Source organism: Anastrepha obliqua, chromosome 5, assembly GCF_027943255.1.
Source record: "Anastrepha obliqua isolate idAnaObli1 chromosome 5, idAnaObli1_1.0, whole genome shotgun sequence".
Taxonomy (NCBI): Eukaryota; Metazoa; Arthropoda; class Insecta; order Diptera; family Tephritidae; genus Anastrepha; species Anastrepha obliqua.
In genome coordinates this window covers 15861975-15873252 of record NC_072896.1, presented here as the reverse complement: position 1 = coordinate 15873252, position 11278 = coordinate 15861975, and the positions used below count along the sequence as shown (strand labels likewise).

General features: G+C 39.8%; 2 long non-coding RNA genes across 2 annotated transcripts; one reads left to right on the top strand and one right to left on the bottom strand.

Annotated features, from left to right (window-relative positions):
• The first annotated feature begins 3395 nt into the window (after positions 1 to 3395).
• LOC129248090 (uncharacterized) lies at positions 3396 to 4097 on the top strand. The gene is made up of 2 exons (XR_008582594.1): positions 3396 to 3548; positions 3632 to 4097. It is a non-coding gene; the product is annotated as an uncharacterized LOC129248090 (long non-coding RNA).
• Positions 4098 to 8663: 4566 nt separating this feature from the next.
• On the bottom strand, positions 8664 to 9385 carry LOC129248152 (uncharacterized). The gene is made up of 2 exons (XR_008582602.1): positions 9286 to 9385; positions 8664 to 9198 (listed from the first exon to the last, which is right to left on the bottom strand). It is a non-coding gene; the product is annotated as an uncharacterized LOC129248152 (long non-coding RNA).
• Between the last annotated feature and the right edge of the window lie 1893 nt (positions 9386 to 11278).

The window sequence follows — 11278 nt, the reverse complement described above, 5'->3', positions numbered from 1 at the left end:
AAAAAATTATTTCGATTTCTTTTGGAAGTATGCGAATGGGGAAGTTTGATACATTAAATACTTATATACACATGTGTGTATGTGCTTACCACATCTCAGTCTTAAACGGTAAATTCAGCATTATTTGCATTGGCTTCGGATGGCAACTTCACCAAATTGACCCACCTGCGCTGAAGAGCTCGAAGACGCGAACCAAGTTGTGTTCTAATGTCCTCGTTTGCAAGAAGGCGCGAGGAGTCCACCTTGGCGTGTGGCATACAACCGCGTGTGGTCTGACCTAATAAACATCTGTGCAGCTCAAAACACTGCTGGGTTGCGGCTTGCAAGTTTGCTAAGCTGGTGATGCGATCGCTGAGTGAGCTCGATGAAGAAGAGCGAAGAAGGGAGTGGTTTCAACAGCAGCAGGTAGAGGGTGATAGCTATGACGCCTGAGCCTATATTCATTTAAAAGCATAGTTCCAAAGGAGGTCGAATAGAGACGAATTGACGGCAATTGCAGACGACTGAGTTTATCACTCACGACTAAATCATACAGTGACAAGACGATATTGATCACGACATTACCTTATTTTCGATGTTCCTTTTATCCGAACTACAACGGAAGCAATTGGAGACTGTCTTCGATGTATTACCTCTATACGACCCAGGCAGAGGGCCTGAACGCAAGTTACTAGACACTAATCAATAGACACAATCTGTCAAAGTGGAGCCGATGTAATACAAACATGCAGTCTCGAATGGATGTCAGCCGAAGAGGGAAGGTTTGATTTAGTGGAGGCTTCTGTGACATTTTATCCTCCACTTCAAAAAGGAAAAAAAAACGTAAATTTTCTGGGAAAAGTATCATTTTGCACTCGGTTCCTGCAGCTCCAAAGCGATCGATCAGGATCTTTCATCTTACTTTTTTCGCAGTGTCCCACTAATTTTGATCTCTCACCTTCATCTCCTCACAGCACTATTAGTTTTATGCGTGAATATAATTGTGGCAGAAGTTCATTGAAATACAAAACTGACTGCCCATCCAATAGTTTTATTGAGCCATAGTGCGCGGTGGCCTCTGTTGGTCTATTTTACATATATCGAAACGGCGTAGCGGATTAGAAGCTCACTTGTCCTCATACCCTAATTTAAATCTATGTTTTTTTGTTTATCAGCGGTCAGCGTAACCGAGTAGTCTTGTGCGTATTCTCTATACGATTAGTTCGGACTTCGATTTCCCATGGGGGAGAAGAAACATCAAATGACAGAAAAATATGTGTCTAATAGCAGTTGCGTCTGGGCAAACAATGGTTAAAAGGTTCTTGGCTTAAATCTATCTCTGTTAAGCCATTTAATTGGTTTCAATGCGGAAGCTGTTGCCATATATTTCCTTCACTGTAGCTCTATAATAGCATAGATCCTTCTCTGTGTGCTTGACTGATGTCCTCTCCCCTATATGGAGTGAATCTTCACTCTGTCTGATGTCTTTGCACAAATGGGGGGTACCTACGCTTCAATGTCGTCTCTGAACGGCATTTGATGTTTTATAAGGAGCTTTTTCAGAAAAGAAATACATAGAAATACCTGTCGAGGGCCGATCGTTATTAGAAAAAAATATTCTCTGTCATTTGGTATTCAATGCTCCTACTCTGTATTTTGAGCAAAATATTTCAACTGGCTTAACATATGTATCTGTGATTTACTTTGCTGCGCTTCCAACATCATGGATCAAAGGTTAATTTAAGCTGGCGATGGGAAAGTTTACTTTTCTTTAGTTTGTTAGATTTCTTAATCTCAGAGATTTCTTTTATCTCTCAAAAACTTTCCTCGTTGGCTCGCATCAAAAAAAGGTTGCATTCTATTATTTGTTCGATGAAAATTGTTGGTTAAAAGATTCGAGGATAACAACCAATAGTGGCGATTTACTTTTGTATTAACCGCTTCAAAATGCTGATGAATTTCATCAGATGTGTGATATTTAAATCCGCAATATCCGCTGGTGTAGCGAAAAAGTAAGAGCCCAGATGTTTAAACCTTAGCCCGATGAGAGCAGGGCAACTGAGGAGAAGGTGCTGAGATGACTCCACTTCGTCCCCCAGACAGCTTATAAAGTTTGAAGTAATTGACTTGTTTGGTAGTTACCCCTCGAAACGAGAGAATGGGGATCCCGTTGACTACCTGAGGTCTGCTCCTGGAGTGGTGGGCTTCGCGTCAACTCTGCAAACGCTGCACAAATATACAAACTTGTAAGGGAGTGAAATCTTTCTGGCGACGAGTAGATCGGATGCGCACGAGGAATCTCCTGAGGTTAACAAAATTCGAGCTCTCAAATTTCGTGGATGCCCTGTGTGCCGAGTATTAATTCGTGGCCTTTTTGCGTCAGTTGTATAGAGGATGGGCACTTTCTCCTTAACTGCCCTCCTCCGTTGGGCTAAGATTTAAGTATCTTGGCACTCATCTCGTTGCTACGCTTGCATTGATATGAAAAACCTGATGAGTTTCATCAGTAGCTCGAAACGGCTAACACCACCGTAAACCAGTCATCGTTCAGGCGTGTTCAACAAATACACCGCGCTACTATCCCTACCATGCGCCTTCTCGACTAGAATTACTGTAAGGCATGCCGAAGAATCAGTTAGGCCCGAATTAGGCAGGCTTTACTAAGGCACGCCTCACTATTACCTTACCAGGCCCACGTTAGGCAAGGCAAAGATTGGCATGCCAGAACAATACCAAATTTGGTTGTGGTCACGAAAATCTGTGGCAGTGTCTCACTTAGGTATAAATTGGAATCCCTAACTGATTTGTAGAAGGGCATCCGGAGTATTACCGAAGTTCGGTTTTTTGAAACTGCGCCTAATGAGGCAGATGTGTGACCTTTCGGGACTTGGCTGCCTTATGAGGCGCAAATTTGGAATGCGGCCTGCCTTATTGGCGCCTAATCACCGCCTTACCAAAGTTTCTAGTTGGGTTTCCCCTATTCATAATAATACTGGAGGCTCTCTTCTGTAAGCTTCTCTGCTGCGTCAAGCAGGCCGCTGTTTTTCACAGCTTTTTTGGACTCAAACCGCCATACTTTTAATGCAGATTTCAGTCTAGAAAGCAAACTGAAATCTCATGGCTCAAAATCTCTCGAATATGATATTCAGTCTAGCACTGGAATTATGTGCTTGGCTGAAAACCTCTTGGCAGACAATAGGGAACGAATTAACTCTACTACCGGCCTGTTTACAGAAACGAGAAAAACACCATTCGAAAGAGCAGACTTCACGCTAAACAGCTGGCGTTCGATGGGATTTACACGCTGCGACCATAGCAGCAGCGGCCTCTTTATTTACTAGGTACACCTCGTATTTCTGAAATTAGCAAAACAAATTCACTTGCGCAAAATACTGTAACAACTATGATTACATATCTCCATGCAACGAAAAATATTTCAACATAGTCATGATCGCTTTTTAAAATTCAAATTTTTTCATCAGAACAAAATTTTTCCTCGTACAATAGGCCCACTCAAAATTTTTGTTTGCACATTTTTTTTTTGTCTACTAGTGAATTCTGAATTGGTTGTAAGTAATTTGAATTGCGCAGAATCTGCTGAGTGAGTGGTCTGCATTTGAATTTGGTTTATTTTTTCTTTCATTTTTTGCAGCAATACCAATTAAAAAATCGTCCGAAGATGTGTTGTTCTCCATGCGCACCCTCCTGCGGTCCGTGCAATCCATGTGGACCGTGTGGCCCCTGCGGATGTTCCCGGCCATGTGGGCCGAGCGGTTCATATGGTTCTTGTCTCGAGTGTCGTAAGCCCTGCGGCGAGTCTAATATTTGCTGCCCTACGGGCTGTTTCTATTTCGGCTGAAAGACCATCATCGTGTGAACGAATTGAAAGGATGTCTGTTTGCAAGCACCATGAAGGTGTAAGTTGTTGGTACCCGCTTCTGCTGCAGACACCAAACGTACTGGAATTTGCTAAGATGGTGTAAAAATGCTGAAAGAGCTAAGTGCATATGGATACATACATACATATGTACATAGCAGAACATGAGAATTGTGCAAATTAAATTTTGAGTGTGAGCAAACAAATATTGGCCAATAAATAATAGACCATAAACTAAAAACGGGAGTTGTTTTAACTGCTGGTTATTGACGAAAGTTGGGTTTAGTTCGATACGTTGGCAACTGAACTGATTATCGGCCTTCTTAATCAACTTCTGCGTAGAATTGTAGACTTTCCATATGACGAGGCTTAATTTTAACTTACCGAATTGATATAAGAATTACTAATAGACTAGCGTGTGCATTCTTATCTTATGCGCGTGCATAAATCATCTCTGATTTGTGATATGCCGTTTGATGTTATCCTTCCGAGAGATGACCTCACGATATAGCTTGATGCCGATTCCGAATAACGGTTAGTTTTTTATTATAATCTTTTTCAGCACAGAAATTCACCCTGGGACTTAGAACTGATTTGGCCACCGAGGAGTGGCCTTTTACCTTTTTGCTTATTTCGGTTTAGGAAGCCAAAAATTTGGTGTTTTTCGAGAATCTTTTGAACAAAGAAGAAATAATCAGAAATTGTTTAAGTTAGAGGATATTTTATTTATATTTTTAGGTACACTTTTAAATTTTTTTTAAGCTATTTCCGCGGGAGATAGTGGCGTTAGAGCGTGCTGTCCATGGACGATCGCCATTCAAGTGTCTTGCTGGTGAGAATTCCTGAAGTTGCAATTTTTCTCTGAAATCAACAGCAATTTTTTTTTTATTAACAACATATTTCCTAAGAATACGAAGCTAATTGTGGTAAAAAAATATTGAAAATTGCATGCTTTTGAGGCGCTTGAACACAAAGTAGATTTTTATACCATATTTTTTCATTTATTTTGTTTAAAAAACCATATTTTCAATAATAATATAATCCCAGAATTAGGTTCATATACATAGATAAGAATTGATAAAGAAAAAATCCCGAAAAATTTTAGAACGATTGGTCGATAACTTTTTAAGCTACTGGTGGTGGGCACTACCAGTTGAAAAAAAGTAGTTTCGAGAAAAGCGTCGTTCTAACTAACGCGCGCTACGGTGCGGAACCGACGAACAGTCACTTAAGTGCTCATAGAATCGGGAATAAAGCGAATTTCGCTTTAAAATTTTTACCACATATTCTTAAGTAGTTATACTAACGATTTATGTAATAAAAAAACATCGATTTTTTGATCGATCTAAACCGGTTTCCCCCCTTAAGATGGTTCTTAAAACTTAAGTAAGAATTTTTTTTAGTCTCACCCCCTCCATAGATATTTCAATAATCAAGAATGTGTAGTATAAATTTTGGTCTCGATTGGAGATGGCTCAGGCATATAACGGGGTTCAAAGGTTAGATTCTTCTTTGGAAGAAGGTAGCTTTCTTAGTTAAATTTCGAGATCAGAGCAATTGATACCACTGAAGGAAATAATACCGTGTAAAAAAAATACCTGTTTCATATAGGTATAATTATAGTTTAGTTTTAATTTTTTGAGCAGCTCCCTATTGGTAGTTAGAACAGTAAACACCGTTCTGTGTCAGAAATCATTAAGTGCTAATTCAGGGCTGTAAGGCTGATGATCCATGATGAGTGCTCAAAAAATCTCTTGTGAGAGCTCGCATTATCTACATAGGTGAGGGATGATTCATCTTGAGGGGTTGGCTTTCTTTAATTCCCCGAAAACTTCTGACAAAAAATGGTTATACCTGTATATCACTCCGAATCGACTGTTAAGCTTCTCTGTACGCACGGTGAAAAGATTTCAAAAGTTACCTCTTTAACAGACCGTTATTCGGTTCTGAGCGAATTCGACATAATAAGCTGATGGGCTGACGTCACTTGAGGTGTGTTTACAAAAATACTGAAATTATGTTGGTGATATACGAAAAAAATCAAACAATGACACTTCGTTACCATCTGAACAACGACTGATTGGATGAGTGAGTGAAATAATCGTGCAGAATTCGGCTGCCGAATCCCCTGGTGACGTGATGGACAAAGTTCCCCTCACAAGATTCTTTTTCGCCATAGCTAAGTAGCAAACCTGGTAATATATCATCTTTGATAAAGGACTAAAAAGTTTACAAATACAGCCTCATTTTTTTAATAATAAATAAATAAAGCAATGCACGCATTGTAAGCAAGAAAGAAATAACATTAGAATCTATAAAAAAAAGTTTGCTTTGCCATTTTTGCACGCCATTTTACGAGTTAATTTTTCACGGTGATTTTTCCAGAATTTTTATACCTTTCACGTGTTCATTGACCTTCGCACACAAATTTCTCAACACCGACCATTTTAGCCAATTTCCTTCCCAAAATGCTCGAATCTTTCTTTAGCATGGCTGCCACTTCTTTCGGATTTTCGAGATAATGAGAATCCTTTTTCCAGAACTTTGCTTTCACACAATGAGCAAATATTCCCTAAATCCTAAATTTTTGGCTAATTTTTTAAGGTCCACTAAGGTTGATTTTAAAATATTTTTATGATGTTCTTTTGCATACTCAGTTCGTTTGAACTTTTTGCAAGTTGCAAGTTTAAAGCTCTATAAAAATTAGAAGGCTTCTGATATATAAATTATTAGTGGTTTCCTTATATGTCTGGAATTCTGAGGTTTGATATAACATAGAACATCCTGTACGGTTTTTTTTTAGCGTTATTTTATTTCTAAGCTTCTGTTGTACAGGGTGGGCCATATAGCGTTTGCTTTTTGAACCACCTATTTTTTGAGAATGGTAACACAAATGACATGTCAAATGTGTTCATAATTTACTTAAAGGTTTGACATTTACGAAATGGGACGCTATACGCTTGAACAAAATTGGGAAATATTGAAAACCTATTTCCAAAGTGGTGAGTCTTCTTCTTCTTCCGCGGGTACAGTAAATGGCGAACGTTACCGTGACATGCTCAACGAGTTGTTTCCAAAAATTGAAGAGGATGACATGGACGACATTTGGTTTCAACAGGACGGTGCAAGTTGTCACACTGCCAAAGTTACACTCGAACTTTTGGCTACCGTTTTTGAAAACCGAATAATCAGCCGAAGTTCCGATATCAATTGGCCGCCTCGGAGCTGTGATTTAAGCCCATTGGACTATTTTTTGTGGGGAGTCGTTAAGGACAAATGCTATGCGAACCATCCAGAGACGATTGATGCTTTAAAACACGAAATCGAAGTTGCCATTCATGAAATTGGAAAATGTGCTTAAAAATTGGGTTGATCGAATGGCCTACTGTAAAGCCAGTCGTAGCAGTCATTTGAACGATATTATTTTTCATTCATAAATGACGATGTTCAATCTTCAAAACAAAAATAAAAGTTTGAAAAAATATTGATTATTTTTTTTTTATAGCCGATTCAAAAAGCAAACTTTACATGGCCCACCCTATAGTTCTCCGTAACTTAGGTTACCCTTTTTGCCCAAAACAGATTACCCGCAGTAAGGCATATGGCTTTCTGGCGGTCTTTTAGCGGAATATTATGAAATACTCACAGCAATAGACTGGGTAAATAAAAGAGACCTCCGTCTGATTTTCATTCTGGCAGAATGAGTAGCTGGAATTAGTTTTTTGCTGTTCACATGTGTGACTATGCCTATAATTCTTAAAACTTTGTTTTAAATTGGAGCACGCTAAACAGCAATTTTCTTGATTTCCCCTCGAAATTCCGTCTACCTGTCACCGAGAGGAAGTTTCGGCAGGCCAAAAAAACTAAGGAGCTGATTAGCATACTAGGAAGTTACTAAAAGAGCAACTGATGTAAAACTTAGAGTTGGTTTAAGTTGGTAAGTCAGTATTTAAATCCCTAAAACTGCTTCCTATCAACTGACATATTTCTTAAACGCTCTTCAAAGGCTTACCACCAATAAATCCATGAGTAAAGTAAAAGTGGTATCGCACAGTGATATTACAACGGACTTGTAAGGCCTAAGCGAGTTGGTCGTACAGGCCGACTACCACCATAACCTAATCTAACCTAAGGTAAAAGTACAAGTACATGACCCAGTCATGGAATGGATTCAAATGCTCCGGCTCTGAAAGTATTCGATCGGGTACCAGCTGGTGGTAGGAAGAGGAAGGCCTCTTCCAGAAATGGAAAGGACTTGACTTCACTTGGTATGTCCAACTGCCGACGGTTAGCGCGAGAATGAAATGGATTGCCTCGGCCAAAATCGCGTCAGTGCTTATCGCGCCAATCAAGAAGAAAGTATTTTGCTAAGAAGCAAGATCACTGTCAAAAGCTCTACAAAGGATTTAAAGCTAAAGTAGGTCATTTGTGAAAAAATACCAAATGATATATTGGATAAGTGATGAAACTTGATACTAACAACGTGTACACAATGTACCAATCAGACGTATGAAGATAACAAACGTATAGTGCTTAGTAAAGTGAGTTCACACCTTTCCGCGGAACGATGAATCATTAGCCGAAACATCAAATGACCTTTTCTTTGAATGTTTAGCTCTCAAAGTTCATGTAGAATCACTTCTTTAGCAATCCCAAGAGAGTCTAAGCACTCTCACATAAGGTCCATGAGATTAGAAAGATCTAAGCATCATAATGCGTTCCTAGTGACGTTTTTCTTTGTTCCTTTCACAGCATTCAATAAATTTAACCTAATCAGTAAGCCAGCCTACCAGTAAAATATCCTTCGTACATTTCTACGGCATTTATTTTATTCCAGGAAACAACCAAGATCAATATATTATAATTATTTGAAAGCTTCGGCGGTTAGCCTTCAATTCAATACCCACGTAAGGAAATCATAGGACTACAAATGTACCACGATACCTCCTAAACTCAAGGCCACCGCAAAGCAAAAATTTTTTCCCATTTTGATCGATCTTAATATTGCTGTTTCCCTTAGACTATTAATTATGCTTGAACTTTTTTTTGCCCCACTCCCACTCAAGATGCAAGATTTCGTTTTCCATATTATTTGTCCACTTTTTCAGCATTTCAGGGACAGCATGGCCTGGGGCAGCAATTGGCACACGGATCGCATGGTGGTGGAGCGCAGCCTGAACTGCAGCAAGGTGGGCATGGTGGCGAATATGGTATGCACGGTGGACCATAGATACCATGCGCTCCACAGGCGGTGATTTGTCCATAGGGTCCTACTGGTCCGTAGGGGCCGACTGGCGCAACGGAAAAGCCACAGGGATCGCACATCTTAAGTTGGATTGGGGCTGTTGTTGGCGAGAATTGGAGATATACATGTGTAAATAAGTGTCAATTTTTTACTGGATAGAAGTGGCTAATTATTTGCTAATTACCTTTTTCAAAAGATTTTTTCTATGTGTTTAAGTAATTTTTAAATTCGAGACTGAAAGTTTTGTACAAATTTTCAGTAGAGTAATTTGAGAAGTAGGGCAGAGCTAGTGATTTTAAGTTTTTGAAAATATTGAATGGCACTGAGTGTTTCTTGTGGGCAAACTACTTTGCGCCACGTCTGTGGCTTCATTCGCATACCCAAAGTTCACCAAAGTACCCGAAAGTACTGGCTGAAACCAAGCAATCGTAAGAAAGATCACCAAAAGGATACCTAAACGTTTCCCAGTATCGTGCTTGTGGATTTTCGGCGTGCTCTGATTATTCCCTCAACAAGAGTATAATATTTTTATTCTTACTTTAAACCTTTCTTTTAGATCGTGATACATCAGCTCTTGCTCCAGTATCCATAATTTTAATCTTGGTCTAGTAAGTAATACTTTTTTACCTCAGAAGGAAGCTCTCTCTACCCAGCTGTAGAAGCGATAAATCAGATCTAACGTATAGATCTTTTAAATGGTTATCAACATTTTTTAAATTAGCTTTTTTTAGTTTCAGCATTCCGCATCTCAGCCTTGATCCAACCTGGGTATTAGTGTCATTTACTGCAGTAGTTTATTTTATTTCCGCTGTAGCTATCTGTTGAGCCACATCTACCATCTGAGCTACATTAAGAGTCTGGTACCAATCACCGGTCGAAAAACTTTTCACTTGTAGCAGAAGTAAGTTTTATTTACCCAAACTTCGCTTTATACGTGGCCTTGGCTGGAACTCAGCAATCGGGCTTGCGAAAGTCATAGGTTAGCTTTAGTGCAGCTGCCTCCTTTTACCTTTCACCAACATGAGTAGATGCCAATATGACACATTTAGACCTGTCCTCTAGGTCCGTTGTGATACCACTGGAACTTCTTCCTTATACTATGGGATCCCTTTTCAACCATCTTGCGACTTTCATAAACGAGTCAAGCTTCGTTAGTTTAAGGTGCGCTATACCCGCTACATCTGTTAAAAATGCACTACCAAGCGTGTTAAGTATTCTTCTACTTAACCTTTTCATCAACAATCTCTTTGAGAAGGTATAGGGGTTGCATAAAAAGCGTCCCAGAAAATGTTCCCCGATATGAGTGTATGTCGTAGCATTTTTTTTTTTTTTGTCGGGCCAACTAGCAAGTGCAGCACTCAAACATGAACCATTGTACTACACTTGGATTCCCTTTAAATTTTCTTTAAATCTACCCGATCTCCGAAGAAATCTGAGTAGATCTTGTGGTGCCAAGGAGCCAAGATTGTCGCTTCTTAACACATCAGTGCCAAAGACCTCACACCTGATTCGAGCGAAGGCGAGGCAGACGTACAGGAAGTGGTCCGCCGTCTCATCCTCCTCTTCACAAGCTGGACAGAGTACACTGTCTGAGATGCCCAACCTTTCCATGTGCTTCGCCCACAGAAAGTGGCCCGCCATTAGCATGCTCTCACTGAATGGAATCGGCGATGGACGCACTGTCCTGAAAAACTCGCCAAGTGTCGGCCATATGCGAGCGTTTACTAAGGCTAGATCGCATTTTTAGTGCACCTTCATCGAGTGTTTCGGTGACAGATCTAAATCTAGCAAACTATTGAACTGCGGTATGCCATACAATTTTGTGAATTGCCTGACACAAATACAGTCCCGATGGTTTCGCAACCTCGTTTCGGCCTTCACTTGACCCCAGCCGGCTTTTAACCATTCCTCTAAGAACACCACTATTTAACTCTAAACGCCATTAAGGAAGTTTGCACGCGCACTTTTAATAATCTTATGGAATCAGCCTACTAAAGCGCCTTCGTGTCTTGAAAAATCCGCTTCTAAGCCGTTGGCAAAGCTTTCCCTTTTTCAATAGGATTGCTTGAAAATTCTTATGATTTTATGGTAATATCCAAATTAAATATGTTTTCATCAAATGTTTACCTATACTTTGTATGCAAGCTGCGCTCGTTCCTAAGCAGACTTCGAGGCAC